General features: G+C 53.6%; 1 protein-coding gene across 4 annotated transcripts in view; it reads right to left on the bottom strand.

Moving 5' to 3' along the window:
* The window catches only part of DSCAML1 (DS cell adhesion molecule like 1), a 504,760-nt gene that overhangs the window by 435,022 nt on the left and 54,073 nt on the right, over positions 1 to 15,665 (bottom strand). The window lies entirely within an intron of this gene.

Below are 15,665 nucleotides of genomic sequence, written 5' to 3'. Positions count from 1 at the left end.
TTGCACCCCTGAAATGTGCATGTGTGCACATGTGGCGCACATACATGCCCTAAGCGCATGTATGTGTGCCACATGGCACTTTGTAAAAAGCCAAAAAGTGCTTTTTGAAATGAAATTGCAAAATATCACCAACTTGAAGTTGGTGGTATTTTGCGATTCCTTAAGGCAAAATTGCAATTTGCGATGCTTACCAGCATAGCATTTAGGGAATCGCAAATTGCGATTCTCTAAATGCTTGCGTAAAATAAGGAATCACAATTTTGCGATTCCTTATTTTGCGAGTAGGTTTAAACTTACCTACATTGCTCACAACCAAATAGAAATCGCAAAAGCTGAAATTCTGCGAATTTCAGTGTTTGCGCTCGCTATTTGGCTTCCTACATCTGGCCCTAAATGTAAGCCTCGGAAGGACCCGAGTCATCCAGTTGAAAGGATGGTAAAGTAGCTATGCTTAAAGGGAAACAAAACACAAGAACAGGAAGGAACGCCATTGAAGGAGAAGCAAGCAAATGAGACTGACAAGAAAGCCAACCAACGCCAAGCAGTGGGCTGACCCTAAGCCCACCGTCAGCATTGGTATTGGCGCTACATGTCTTTTGGCAACTGAAAGCTAATGCTGTCTGTATGTGAGAGACATACAAGCAGAAACCTTAGGGACAGTATTATTTTCTTATTTACCAGAAGTAAAAGAACTAACAGCTACGCAGGAAGGAACAAGAAAGAGGACAGGATGGACGAGTTAAAAGAGAATGCAAAAAGCAATTAAAAGACATTAAACTAGAGTGGGGAGAAAAGGATGAAAGAAGCAGCAATAGGAAGGAGCAAAGAAAATTTGGAGGAGCGCGCCTTTAGAAATAAAGTAAAAATCTGATCAGCAGTAGGTAAAGCTGAAGGAAAGGGAGGTGAATGCCTCTTGCATCCGCTTTTATGCCTCAGCTCTCCCATATCACTGATATCACAGGCTGGGCGACCGTCTACCACAGTTAGCACATACATTTGGACCCCGAATCTAAAGAAATCATTCACATAGCAATGGGACCTGAAGAGATAATCGCAGATACCAGCACACTACAAACCTTAAGCTACGCATCTATCTGTCCCGCCTCTTATCTATCACACAGGTAAGCGTGGAGACCCAAGGCAAGTGCACCTCTCTGGTCACTCACACAAAACACCAAAGCACTCCTCACATACCTTCAAGACAAAGACCAAAGACAACACACTTTCAACACCGACGTGTAGTGTGGTATTTATGTTGGTAAGCATTTCTACATCTGCATGGAGATAGTAACCGCTATATAAATGCTACAATACTAAGGAAGAAATAGAGAAGGTGCGTTAGGGTTTTCTCAGTTGAAGGGAAGCAGGGAAACAGAACCCATTCCAACACTCCTTGGCAAAGCTTGGACTTGTAAGGATAGGATTCAGCAAGTTACTTCTGTATATACAACACAAAAAATCCGCCTGCAAGGCCAGTAGGGCAGGGGCAGCGTTAGTCATATGTCTGGTTCACAATTCTTCAAGACTGGTAGGGCAGGAGCAAAGTCAGGTTCTCTTGCTTCACAGGCAGGAAGTGCTGGGGCCTAGCCATCCATCACATGTGCCTGTTTTTTGGTCATAGCCGTGTCCGCTGAACAGCACCTTCTCTGGAGTCGCCACTCTAGGCCTAGGACATGACAAGTTGCTGGCTCTACACAAGCTCTGACGGCCTTTTACAGGCTGAGAGAGTATTTGGGTTACCTTTCTCCAGCCATAGATGTTTCTCAGAGGCATTGGACCGATATGAGACTAGCTCCTTCCCAGCTTTACCCGCTTTTGAGTGCCTCAAAAGCTAAAAACGTACCAGGCTTTATTCCAAACGTATAGACATTGGAACAGCATCAGTCAGGGTCGGGATGGCCTGTAGGGCAACAAGGCAGTACTCAAAGGGTAGGTTGGACAGATCTGCAGTTGTGGCTGGCATGACTCGCAGGGGGGGGGAGCGGCTCGCACGGGAAAAGTGTCACACGGGGAGGGAATCATTTTAAATTTTAAAAAATGAAAACGTACTTCTTTCAGTGGTCCGGTCCCGCGTCGCTCTCACAGGAAGCAGCCGCAAGTAGCCTCCCTCCCCTAAGCCAATCACAAAGCTACAATGGCAGCGTTGTGATTGGCTGGGACGCCGACAGCACAGGCGTCTATGGGGAGGACGTTTTCTCCATGCAGGCTGCATGCAGCCTGCATGGAGAAAACAGGAGAGTGTGCATGACCGGTTTGGTCTGCCCTGCGGCCAACCAAACAGTCAGCTCCCACAACATTGGGCTAGCCACTCTTCCCCAACCTGTAACGTTATACACAAGTGATACGTTCAGAGTGCTTCGGTAACACTGAAAATCCTTTATTCTTAGGAGAAACGCAACCATGGCTGGTTGTGTTTCTCCTAAGAATAAAGGATTTTCAGTGTTACCGAAGCACTCTGAACGTATCACTTGTGTATAACGTTACATCTATGCATTTTATTTTGTATGTGTGCACAGGACCATGTTGTACTATTTTGTTGTAGGGTCTTCCCTACACACATTGAGGGGTTATACAGGGTCTCCCCTTCCTGTTTAGCACCATACTTACCTGTCCACCCAAACTCACTATACGCATATTTGCTGAGTGCCATCACTTCCTACATACTAAAACCCTCAACTCAGTTTTTTACTCCTCCCCGACCTGCCCGCTCCCAACCAAAACCTCCTTCTGCTTTCTCGCAGTGCGAGAAGCAGAAACATAAAATGCCATGTATACCATTTTATATTTCTGCTTCTCGCACTGCGAGATAGAAGTAGGGCGACGCTCCTCCGCTCACCTGGACGAGCCGCCCCTGCGGTGTGTGGGCAGTTTTTGCGCTGCTTGTGGGCCTGGTTTATAGTCCCCTGGGCCGGTTTTTACTGTTGTTTTCCCTGATAATAAAAAAAGCATTGCCTGCAGCAAGCTCAAATCCATGCAGTGTTAATACCTTGCAAAATACTTATACAGCGCCCTTACAATTGCACAACTGCCCCGTTGGTCACTTTTATTTTGTCACCCGGACCTATTTTCTGTCCCAGTCCGACCGCGGCATCAGCCAGGGAGTTATGCGACTGACTTCCATAGCCCTAAGGGCCAGTCCGAGACACCAGCCTTACACGTGCCTGTCTGTGCCACACTCCCGGAAGATCTGTCGATATGTTAATAGGCCAGTGGGACGACAGACCCCGGAAACCGGCACCGTCAGCAGCCCTGCGAGCACCTCACGCCACTGCACGTGCAGGGCCTGCTGAAGTCGGAAAGGTACAAACGCCGCTCAAAAGCTCATCAGATCAGACCTCCAGGGGTCCGAGGTCAAAGGCCTGCAGACCGGTGAGCAGAGTGTTGGAGCCATGGGGCCACTGCCTCTGGCATCTGTAGCAGGGACAGAAGGCGTGCATGGGGCGAGAGGGGCAGCAGATGGCAAGCACCGCCGCTCCGCCCCCCAGCTTCACTTGGAATGCTCAGAGACTTGGATATTTTACTACTTACTTATATGGGGCGGGGCCCACAAAGCAGCACACTTAGGGGGCCTGAAAACAGGGAAACACATTGTCCGTCACTGAGGTACGCCTGCGGGGTCACTGCTTCTGGGCCTTGACAAGGGACGGGCCCGCGCTGTGCAAAGCAGGCATCAAACTGCATATCAGGGGACAGCAGACATCAGCACCGGGGCTCCCAGGAGTCAACACTGACTGTGGGGATAGGGCTTCACTCGGGAGTCAGCACTTTGGACAACAGCCCTCGCCCCGTGGCTTGTGCCGTGGACAGCGCCCTCGCGGCCCTGGCCCCGTGGCTTGTGCTGTGGACAGCAGCCCTCGCCCCGTGGCCCGTGCTGTGGACAGCGCCCTCTCAGCCCTCGCCCCGTGGCCCGTGCTGTGGACAGCGCCCTCGACCCGTGGCTTGTGCCGTGGACAGCGCCCTCTCAGCCCTCGCCCCGTGGCCCGTGCTGTGGACAGCGCCCTCGCCCCGTGGCTTGTGCTGTGGGCAGCAGCCCTCGCCCGGGGTCGGACCCCACTGCTCCCTTCACACCGCTCAGGCCCAGCGGAGGAGGAAACTGGATGATGAGATTTGTCCGCTTTCCTCCTCGTCCGTGTTCTGGCCCCGTCTAATTCCCTCTAATCTGACACGTTCCCCAGGGATGCTCATCTCTTAGACCCGCACTCATGGATCTCTCTGCTAACTAGCCGCAGCGCCTTCTGTTGCTTGAGATGGTTGAGGGACGGACCCCCAAATTTAACAGAACTCTTTGTTGTTCCTGTTCGTCTCCCTAGTACGTAGCAGTGCCCAGTGTGCTCGGTGCTGCATTCGCTGATCCTCTTCTGTGACAGTGCCTGTGTTTGAAGCGCAGTCAGACAAGCTCAGCGGCGTTTGTAAGTCTGAGGGAACCAGCCTCTTGTGCTCAATGCACCGAGAGCAGGCCTCGCGCCGGCCCTTCCATGCACCGAGAGCAGGCCTCGCGCCGGCCCTTCAATGCACCGAGAGCAGGCCTCGCGCCGGCCCTTCCATGCACCGAGAGCAGGCTTCGCGCCGGCCCTTCAATGCACCGAGAGCAGGCCTCGCGCCGGCCCTTCAATGCACCGAGAGCAGGCTTCGCGCCGGCCCTTCCATGCACCGAGAGCAGGCTTCGCGCCGGCCCTTCCATGCACCGAGAGCAGGCTTCGCGCCGGCCCTTCAATGCACCGAGAGCAGGCTTCGCGCCGGCCCTTCAATGCACCGAGAGCAGGCCTCGCGCCGCCCCTTCAATGCACCGAGAGCAGGCCTCGCGCCGCCCCTTCAATGCACCGAGAGCAGGCTTCGGGCCGTCCCTTCCATGCACCGAGAGCAGGCTTCGCGCCGGCCCTTCAATGCACCGAGAGCAGGCTTCGCGCCGCCCCTTCAATGCACCGAGAGCAGGCTTCACGCCGCCCCTTCAATGCACCGAGAGCAGGCTTCGCGCCGGCCCTTCCATGCACCGAGAGCAGGCTTCGCGCCGGCCCTTCCATGCACCGAGAGCAGGCTTCGCGCCGGCCCTTCCATGCACCGAGAGCAGGCTTCGCGCCGGCCCTTCCATGCACCGAGAGCAGGCTTCGCGCCGCCCCTTCCATGCACCGAGAGCAGGCTTCGCGCCGCCCCTTCAATGCACCGAGAGCAGGCTTCGCACCGCCCCTTCAATGCACCGAGAGCAGGCTTCGCGCCGGCCCTTCCATGCACCGAGAGCAGGCTTCGCGCCGCCCCTTCAATGCACCGAGAGCAGGCTTCGGGCCGTCCCTTCCATGCACCGAGAGCAGGCCTCGCGCCGGCCCTTCCATGCACCGAGAGCAGGCTTCGCGCCGGCCCTTCCATGCACCGAGAGCAGGCTTCGCGCCGGCCCTTCCATGCACCGAGAGCAGGCTTCGCGCCGGCCCTTCAATGCACCGAGAGCAGGCTTCGCGCCGGCCCTTCAATGCACCGAGAGCAGGCTTCGCGCCGGCCCTTCCATGCACCGAGAGCAGGCTTCGCGCCGGCCCTTCCATGCACCGAGAGCAGGCTTCGCGCCGGCCCTTCAATGCACCGAGAGCAGGCCTCGCGCCGGCCCTTCAATGCACCGAGAGCAGGCTTCGCGCCGGCCCTTCCATGCACCGAGAGCAGGCTTCGCGCCGGCCCTTCAATGCACCGAGAGCAGGCTTCGCGCCGGCCCTTCAATGCACCGAGAGCAGGCTTCGCGCCGGCCCTTCCATGCACCGAGAGCAGGCTTCGCGCCGGCCCTTCAATGCACCGAGAGCAGGCTTCGCGCCGGCCCTTCCATGCACCGAGAGCAGGCTTCGCGCCGGCCCTTCCATGCACCGAGAGCAGGCTTCGCGCCGGCCCTTCAATGCACCGAGAGCAGGCTTCGCGCCGGCCCTTCAATGCACCGAGAGCAGGCCTCGCGCCGGCCCTTCAATGCACCGAGAGCAGGCTTCGCGCCGGCCCTTCCATGCACCGAGAGCAGGCTTCGCGCCGGCCCTTCAATGCACCGAGAGCAGGCCTCGCGCCGGCCCTTCAATGCACCGAGAGCAGGCTTCGCGCCGGCCCTTCCATGCACCGAGAGCAGGCTTCGCGCCGGCCCTTCAATGCACCGAGAGCAGGCTTCGCGCCGGCCCTTCAATGCACCGAGAGCAGGCTTCGCGCCGGCCCTTCAATGCACCGAGAGCAGGCTTCGCGCCGGCCCTTCAATGCACCGAGAGCAGGCTTCGCGCCGGCCCTTCAATGCACCGAGAGCAGGCTTCGCGCCGGCCCTTCCATGCACCGAGAGCAGGCTTCGCGCCGGCCCTTCAATGCACCAAGAGCAGGCTTCGCGCCGGCCCTTCAATGCACCGAGAGCAGGCCTCGTGCCGGCCCTTCAATGCACCGAGAGCAGGCTTCGCGCCGGCCCTTCCATGCACCGAGAGCAGGCCTCGCGCCGGCCCTTCAATGCACCGAGAGCAGGCCTCGCGCCGGCCCTTCAATGCACCGAGAGCAGGCTTCGCGCCGGCCCTTCAATGCACCGAGAGCAGGCCTCGCGCCGGCCCTTCAATGCACCGAGAGCAGGCTTCGCGCCGGCCCTTCCATGCACCGAGAGCAGGCTTCGCGCCGGCCCTTCCATGCACCGAGAGCAGGCTTCGCGCCGCCCCTTCAATGCACCGAGAGCAGGCTTCGCGCCGGCCCTTCCATGCACCGAGAGCAGGCTTCGCGCCGCCCCTTCCATGCACCGAGAGCAGGCTTCGCGCCGCCCCTTCAATGCACCGAGAGCAGGCTTCGCGCCGGCCCTTCCATGCACCGAGAGCAGGCTTCGCGCCGGCCCTTCCATGCACCGAGAGCAGGCTTCGCGCGGGCCCTTCAATGCACCGAGAGCAGGCTTCGCGCCGGCCCTTCAATGCACCGAGAGCAGGCTTCGCGCCGGCCCTTCAATGCACCGAGAGCAGGCTTCGCGCCGGCCCTTCAATGCACCGAGAGCAGGCTTCGCGCCGGCCCTTCAATGCACCGAGAGCAGGCTTCGCGCCGGCCCTTCCATGCACCGAGAGCAGGCTTCGCGCCGGCCCTTCAATGCACCGAGAGCAGGCTTCGCGCCGGCCCTTCAATGCACCGAGAGCAGGCCTCGCGCCGGCCCTTCAATGCACCGAGAGCAGGCTTCGCGCCGGCCCTTCCATGCACCGAGAGCAGGCCTCGCGCCGGCCCTTCAATGCACCGAGAGCAAGCCTCGCGCCGGCCCTTCAATGCACCGAGAGCAGGCCTCGCGCCGGCCCTTCAATGCACCGAGAGCAGGCTTCGCTCCGGCCCTTCCATGCACCGAGAGCAGGCTTCGCGCCGCCCCTTCAATGCACCGAGAGCAGGCTTCGCGCCGGCCCTTCCATGCACCGAGAGCAGGCTTCGCGCCGGCCCTTCCATGCACCGAGAGCAGGCTTCGCGCCGCCCCTTCAATGCACCGAGAGCAGGCTTCGCGCCGGCCCTTCAATGCACCGAGAGCAGGCTTCGCGCCGCCCCTTCAATGCACCGAGAGCAGGCTTCGCGCCGGCCCTTCCATGCACCGAGAGCAGGCTTCGCGCCGGCCCTTCCATGCACCGAGAGCAGGCTTCGCGCCGGCCCTTCCATGCACCGAGAGCAGGCTTCGCGCCGGCCCTTCCATGCACCGAGAGCAGGCTTCGCGCCGCCCCTTCAATGCACCGAGAGCAGGCTTCGCGCCGGCCCTTCCATGCACCGAGAGCAGGCTTCGCGCCGGCCCTTCCATGCACCGAGAGCAGGCTTCGCGCCGCCCCTTCAATGCACAGAGAGCAGGCTTCGCGCCGGCCCTTCAATGCACCGAGAGCAGGCTTCGCGCCGCCCCTTCAATGCACCAAGAGCAGGCTGGGAGAAACTCCTTCGCTCATTGGATTTGGGTGTGGTCATCCACATCAGGGATTACCCCAGATATCATTTTAGTCTACCGGTCTTGCTATTGGCTGGTTAGGGGTATTCTTTCCCCTTCCAAGAAATGTTCCATTGGAATGCATGATGGACTATTTTACATCTGAAAAGTACATTCGGCCATCAGACTTTTTACCACATTCATTTTTTTAAATCACATTTATGCCTTCTATTCATAAATAATATTTTTATTTGTTTTCCTGCAAAACACATTAACTTACTTTACAGCAACAAAACAATTGCTGGAGATGCCAAAGACCAGTTCCTCTAAGAGTTTCTTTTAGAGGAAAGCCTCGTTGAGGACTCTGGCAACCACATTCAGCCACTGGGCCCCTGATATAATTCAACACGCTGTGACTGCCTGCTCCGAATTACTGGCCACTATGGAAATGCAAATACAGCATACTCCGCAACTTTGGCAAAGCCAATAGGTCTGGTTTATAACTGAAAATGTAAGGCAGACCTTTTGGCTTTGCCAATGCTTTTCCTATTTTATGTTTTTGCCCGTCAAGGGCCCCTGGTATTACTATGCATCGTTTGTTATTCGCAAACATCTTGCTTCAGTTGCCCATCTACTGTAATCTACCAGCAAGGATCCTTTCTATCTTAAGTGGAAGCAGCTCGCTGGCTCTCCTGTGGACACACCATGTTGTATAAACGCCAATTAAATCCTACGATACAAACCCTAAATAATTTAGTACTACATGGTGCTGTGCCAATGACTTGTTATTGCACTGTTTCTGTCATGCAGGAGGCCATATGTCTCTTCCCCAAGGAGGCTTCTTAGTGAGGGTTGTACTCTCTTGGCTGTGGGGAACCACATCCGGCTGTTGGACAGCTGCGAAGAACCCAACTTTTAAAATTGAGGAAATGGTGTGATCCGGGTACAGCTGCCCCCTTCTGAGAAGGATGGGAAGTGACCGAATAAAAAGTCACAATAAATATGGGCATGGCTGAAGGAATCGGATGCTACCGCAGAGGGCTGCTTCCTCCAAAGAAGGACATGCTTGTGAGGAAATAAGGAAATGTAGATACACGCCTGTTTCCTCCTAAATGCCTGTAGAACTGAGGCAGATTCAGTCTTAAGTAATGGTTGCCCAACATGGTTGACTTGGCCCATGTCTACCAGACTTCACAGATGCCCTAATCTGTGGCAAGTTTATGGTAGCCTATTGTTGACCACCACCAGCAAGTCATTTGTGCACAAAATTCAAACAGGGAAAATTGGTCTGTAAATGCAAATGTGTTTTAAGAAGGCACATGTTTGCCTGTCTCTACAAAGCGGTTCTCCTATATATTGGCCTACTATGGTGTTTTATGTTGGACGTGTGATCCACGGTAGGATTCTTCTTCAGGGCTGTAGGAAGGTGAATATCTGACTATGGTTACCCCCAAATTTTTGCCTAGTGTCTAGATGGTTTTTCGACTTAGTTGGCCTGAGATCCTGCCATTCAGGACCTCAGCCCATCTGCTCTCTCTTTAAAATGGACTCCATGTACCCTAGGCGCATAACCCATTGGAACTAGATCACCCTGTGAGCCCCTGTACCAGTGTGCACTAGGTACCCAGGGCATTGGTGTATCTAAGGCCACCAAGGGCTGAAGCATGTATTGTGCCACCCCTGGCCTGGCCTAACAAATTTGACACAACTGGCTGATCCCTCAGCTGGGGTAGGTTGGTGTAACCACCTCTTACTTAGGTGTAGTATACCTATACCTAACCTTAAATGGGACACATGTTAACCTATAAGTCACTCCTATGGCAGGCCTTAACAATCCTGAAGGCAGAGTGCTTGGTTCCATGTGAGATGGTGCTCTGGCATGAGCTGAGCCTGTCTGCAGTGGTCGGAACAACTTCCTTCTACTGTTTCCAGATATCGTCATACCATATACTCTTAAGTGCATTATGAACCTCGTGGTAAAATGCTATCTTTGGTTCGGCTTTATCAAAACATGTCGAGTAAGGTGTCATACGAATTGGAATACTAACCCCTCGCCAATTCTGGTGACGGGGTTAGCATTCCACCCTTCTAGAGGGACACGACATGTACAGTACCTGAAACCCGGGTAAAATCAGACATAGCCTCAGCTCCACAAAATGGATGCTGCCACCACAGACACAAGTCTGCCCTCCTGCTGCTGGGAGTCCTTCCAGCTTGGGAGACGTGGACAAAGGGTTTCCTGCCAGGGGAGGTGCGTGCACCACCCCAGACAGGATTTTGTGTATTGGTCAGGTAGGGCTTGAAAGAAACCAGACATGCCTGAGGCTCACAAGGAGCCTCGGTGCATATGCCAGTTCAATCCGGTCCTGGGGCACACCAGTCCCGGGCCTGGGGCGAGCTGGACAAAGGATTGGGGGTGTAACCACCCCCCTTCCTGGTCCCACCCTTGGGGAGGGACCTAGCAGGTAGTCCGGCCCCTAGAATCCGCTTAAAGGTAGGAGCTGTGTCCTAAGACTTCAGACATCCTGGAATCAACTTGAAACTAAGAAGAAGACGGGAACTTCGACGCTCTGCCGCACAGAGGACTGAAGCCAATCTCCCCTGTGGTCAGGGAGTGACCACCTTGCTAACGCAAGCACCATCCAGCGAATCAACGTCTGCTTTGCCGCCGCCTCCCGCCGGAGCCCGAGCCCAGAGACTGACAAGACCTGGACCTCCAGACCTCTCACCGCCCGATCCACAGTCCCTGAGAAGAGGAGACCCGTAGAGGCACCGAGACACGTGGAGCCAGCCATCTTGAAAAGACCACGACAAGCTGCAAAGCGCAACAACCGAGGCTCCCTCCAAGTTGTGCTTTGGGATCTGAGAAGCCCAACACCCGAGCAGCATCTGCACCAAAGGTGAGCCCTCCAGCATCTCCACGATCTGCGTGGGGCCCTTCTGCATTTTGCCACTCGACGCGCCTAACCGGTAGCTGGCCCGCTGGCTAGTGGCCATCTTGGCGACGAACTTCAAGAAATACACCGCTGGTCTGGTTGCTCCAGACTGGCCCTTGCTCCCCTCCAAAGGAGCAATCCCTCCGACCTTGCTGGTCAGAACCATCAGCTTATTTCATCTTCCACAACAATTGCTTTTGCCAAGGCTTGTTTGCTTCGATCAAGTCGCCGACACCGCCGACAGCGAGAGCCTGCGTGGGACAGCTCGTGAACCGACTCCTGGACGTCGTCGATCTTCAGGGACCACGTGGCTGCAGAGACAAGCTACACCTTCCTTCCTGTTTGCACCCGACATCGCCTGGTACCCACCTGGTGCCACGCTGGTCACTGGCTAGTGACTGTGAACACTGTCCCCTCTGCTTACAGGTCTTCAACATCTCCGATCCACTCTTGGATCCAACGCATCTCTTCCGGACCGGCCGCCTGCAGCATCTTTGTCCACAGGCTCCATTGAACAGATAAAAGAAACCCGACGCACTTCGACGCCTATGCACCCGCTTCCTGTGGGTGAGGTAAAGCTGGCACTCCGGTGCCCAAGTGTAGAGAATCATCTCTAGTGTCTGTGTTTCCAATCTTAAGTTCCTAGTCCATCCGGAAGATCCTCTTTGCAGTAACTTTGTACTTTTTATGCACCCATTGAAAACCTATGGGAGCTCGCGTGTGACTATTTGCTCTGCACACGCAACCCGTGGACCTCCTGGTCACTAACTGAAGTTAGCTCCTCGTAGGCCCAGCGATTCTAGAGGCCCTAGGCCTTTTCCCTTTTCTGTTCGTGGTACTTATACCACTATTTTAGTATATGGTTTGAGCGGCCACCAGGGCCTATCCATATAAAGTGCAACTTCTGTGTATGCTACTGTAATCTTGTTTGACGATTTGTGCTCCTGTGCTCATAAAGAGACTAGGGGTTACTTTGAGAAATAACTACATATATATTTTGAATATATATCTGTGTGGTGTCCTTTCATTGGTATAAAAAGGGGTTGCATTTGGTAAAACAGCTTGCTTAACACGTTTCACGAGTTTAGCCTCAAAGACTGCTTAGCCTACGCTACCACTAGGGCAGCTAGTCCGAAAAGGTTGACTGACAACCACACCATAAGGGTTGCTTGGCATGGTACAAGGTGGTCACTTTAACTAGTGAACATCATATACCAGGCCAACTTCTCACAAGGGCCCATGTGTATAAATTTGAATATGGGGACACCATCACATTTGGCTTTCGTAGCCTCAAAGCCTCAGGCTTTGACTCTATCAGTCCCAGAGGAATAACTTAGTGACCAAAGAGCAAACAAGTGGAACAAAGAGTGAGGACAAGGCGAGCGTTTAAAGGGGCAGAGAGGTCAAGTGGAACATTTTAAATGGAGAAGCAATAGGAGCAGGGAGTGATGGTGAGGCCAGCAACAAGGAGGCAGGAAGGAACCATTCTGGGATGGGAGCGGGGAAGATTGACAAGTTGGTTAGGGATCAAAGAGGATGAGGAGAATTTTGAGAGAAATAAATATTAAGGGTGTATGGAGCATGCATAGGGTTGGCTAAGTGAGGACAGAGGAAGGAAGGAAGAGGATAAAGGGGTAGGTGAGAAGAGATTAAAGGGAGTAGGAGGAAGGGAAGGACGAATGGGAGTCTGCAGATAGTGAAACAAAGCAAAGCAAATGGAGAGTAAGACAGGATAGAAAAGGTTTCAGGGAAGAGAGGAAGGAGAATGTAGTAAAAATGACGGGAAGGAGAAGCTAGGGTGTTGGGATGGGAATGCCCTTTGCGGAGCTCCGAGGCACTTTCCTCTACCCCATGCTTACTTTCTTGTGTGCTGTTGCTAGATGTTTTATTTTTTCCTTAGCGTTCCCTACAATCATAAATGTTTACCATGATGTCTCCGTGTCAAATGGCAAGAGACTCCAAGTCATGCTCAGAAGCCATGGGAGCTCAAAACTACAATGACTACTCTCTGCTCTACCAACAGCAGTGCTGACATCACAAATTAGAGTGAAGCGCACGCCTTGTTACCCATTACCTACCAGATTCTCCAGGTTAAAAAGTGTTGTCCTGTATCTCTTATCTCTAGCCTATCACTTTCATCTGGGTGCAAAGTTGTATGCGGTCTATCTGTGTAGCACAGAGTGAGTGAGATGCCTCTGCACGTGTGGCTGGGCGCAGCAGGACATTAATTTCGGCTTCCCCTAGTTTATGTGGCAGTCCAGAATGGGGGATGACCATCGGCTAGGTCATCCAGACCTTTGTTAACCAGGGCTTCTGCACTGTACAGTCCTTCCCTTCACTGTAGACAGTTGCAGCTTCCTGCAGGAAAAATGGACATTGTTCCCTCCTTTTTCGTTTGCTAGCCTGTCGACTCCGAGCACTCCTAGCCCAGCGCCCTCCGGACCTTCTGCCGGAGACCCAGTTACCATCCACACCTGAAATGGCCAATCCCGCTCAGGAATGGCTCCTTTTTACCAGAGGCGGCTCCTCCACTAGGGCGGAGAAGCGTTGCTCCACTGCTTTCTCGCAGTGCGAGAAGCAGAAACATAAAATGGTAAAACTATGAACCAGAACTGAGCTGATTGGTCCACTATGGGGAGAATAATGGTATGTTTCCCAGTACAGGGTTTCAGGATTTCTCACTGACTGAAGAAATATCTACCAGGATAGTTGAGAAGATTGCGGTTTCTCAGGATTGGGGTATGCTGTTTCCTGTCCCCCCATCATGCTGGGGACCAAACCTGGGTCTAGATTTCTGCTAGTAATGATGTTGATCAGCCTAAAGGCAAGGAGAACCCTGGCTTTTGTTGAGAGGGTACTGGAGTGAGTGTCACGCAGAGGACCGCCTTCCTAGGAGTTCTTCTGCCCCGCATGTGAGAGCTGTGCAGTAAGGTCAAGAAACCAACATTTCCTGGGGCCTCGGGAAGGGATCAGTGATTACCAAGACTTGTGAGATCCCCCTTTGTCCCTGAACCCTCCAGTGTGCCCCCAGTTACCATCACAGGACCTTAAAGATAAGCATGGTCTCTCCCCTGACCTATAGAGTAAAAAACAGCTAGAAGAGGCAGCGGTGCACTAGGCACTGCACACCATGTTGAAATCTGCGAGGTGGTTGCAGAGTTGTCAGCCTCTAAATACCAGACGTGAGGTCCTTTGTTCCCATACCTCATACCACCGAAGGTGTGGTTACCCACTGGTAGAGGAAAATGTCTACTGCATTTGGAGGTTTTCTTCGGTAAGTGCAGTTGAAGTTAATACCATGACGCATGAAGAAAAATGTAACCGTGATTGGCAGTTGATGCAATATTGTACTCAAACACCTTGTAACTGTTGATCTTAGTATTTGGTGATTGGGTCCATCCTTAATCCCGTTAATGGTAGTAGATCCCCATAGGTTGGTCGCCCCATTGCCCTTTACCCCTTCCCTTTGTGTGCTGAAGACCAGCACTCTAGCTTGGTGCTTTGGTCCTGTTGTGGGTAACGGGCTGTGTCTGGATCTTGTGCGGTCTTGTAGGAGCCTGTCTTCATCACAAACACTTTGATGTGATGCGTGACTCAGCCCACCCCCACCATAGCTAATCTCTCTCTCTCGCCATCTCACTCGCTCACTTTTTGCCTGTGCCCTTTTTGGTACCCCTGTGTCACTTCCATGAAGAAACAGAGTGCGCATGCGCATTGGTTTGCCAAGGTCCATCAATGCTGTGCCCGGTGTTCTCAGTAAAGCCTTGTCTTTTAAGGAAGTTCAGACGCATTGTACGCAGTGTTTCCACAGTAAGAATTTTGGTTAGGAAGTGGCTGGAAACTTCTCGTTTTCATTGTAGTTATCTATATTTTTGTATGTAGTGTCTCTCTGTATTTGTATTGAAGTACATTTGCTTAAAGTAAAGCACAGGCTGGACTCAGATCTATTGCTTGAGATTAAGGAGCTTTTCTGAGCTGCAAGTGTTTAATCTTTGCCAGCTTGAGTAAGCCTTTGACTGCTCTTCTCCGCTGTCCTCGGTCGGCTACTAGAGGGGTGGACTTTGCATTCACTTTGGGTCCAATAGTAGGAGGCCCAGGACACCAGAGGTAAATCATCCCGACTGTTACAGTGAGGGTGCAGTAACCCCAGGTTACCCGCCTTGTCCCCGAACTAGGTTTCATAAAGGGGATAATCAAGAACAGGAGGCGAGATTCCAAGACAATGTGGATCCAAACTCTTGGAAGAAGGGAGAGAGAGAAGGATGGAGTAAGAAAGCGTGAGTCGAAATTGCCTGACAGGGACAGAAAAGAAGAGGCAAGGGAGAAGAGATGGAACAAGGCGAGGCATGAAATGGTCCAGAGTTACGAGGTCAATAATGAGAGATTACAAGAAAAGGTAGGCTAAGGGTAAGGAGGCAGACCAGCAGAAGATAGAGGTAAGGATGAGTTAGGGTGAGGTGGGAGGCAATACAAGAGATAGAGCGATGGCTGAAGAGAGGATAGTGGTATGAAACGAGACGCTAGGAGTAAGGTGGTAAGTTAGGAGAGGGTAGGGAGTAAGAAGGCAGAGTTAGTGGGTGAAAAGGGTGAGAGAGAAAGGAGATAAGCCGTGGTGTAGTAGAAAAGGAATACAAGCCTGGGAGGCAGCGAGGGAGAGAAACAGTTTAAAGGGAGGAGAGGACATTAACAAGTAGGGAGAGAGGATAAACTAGAAAGGAGAAGCTAGAAAGTGGAGTGATGGCAGTGGAAAAAGTGAGCTAGATCAGAAATGTGAGAAAGAGAAGCTTTGACGGGGAATGGAGGGAAGGACACCAAGGGTAAAGGCCAGGGAAGGGGCAAAGACGCTAAGATTAGGGGCAAAGATGGAAGCA

Source organism: Triturus cristatus, chromosome 3_2, assembly GCF_964204655.1.
Source record: "Triturus cristatus chromosome 3_2, aTriCri1.1, whole genome shotgun sequence".
Taxonomy (NCBI): domain Eukaryota; kingdom Metazoa; phylum Chordata; class Amphibia; order Caudata; family Salamandridae; genus Triturus; species Triturus cristatus.
This window is presented reverse-complemented; position numbering and strand designations above follow the sequence as displayed.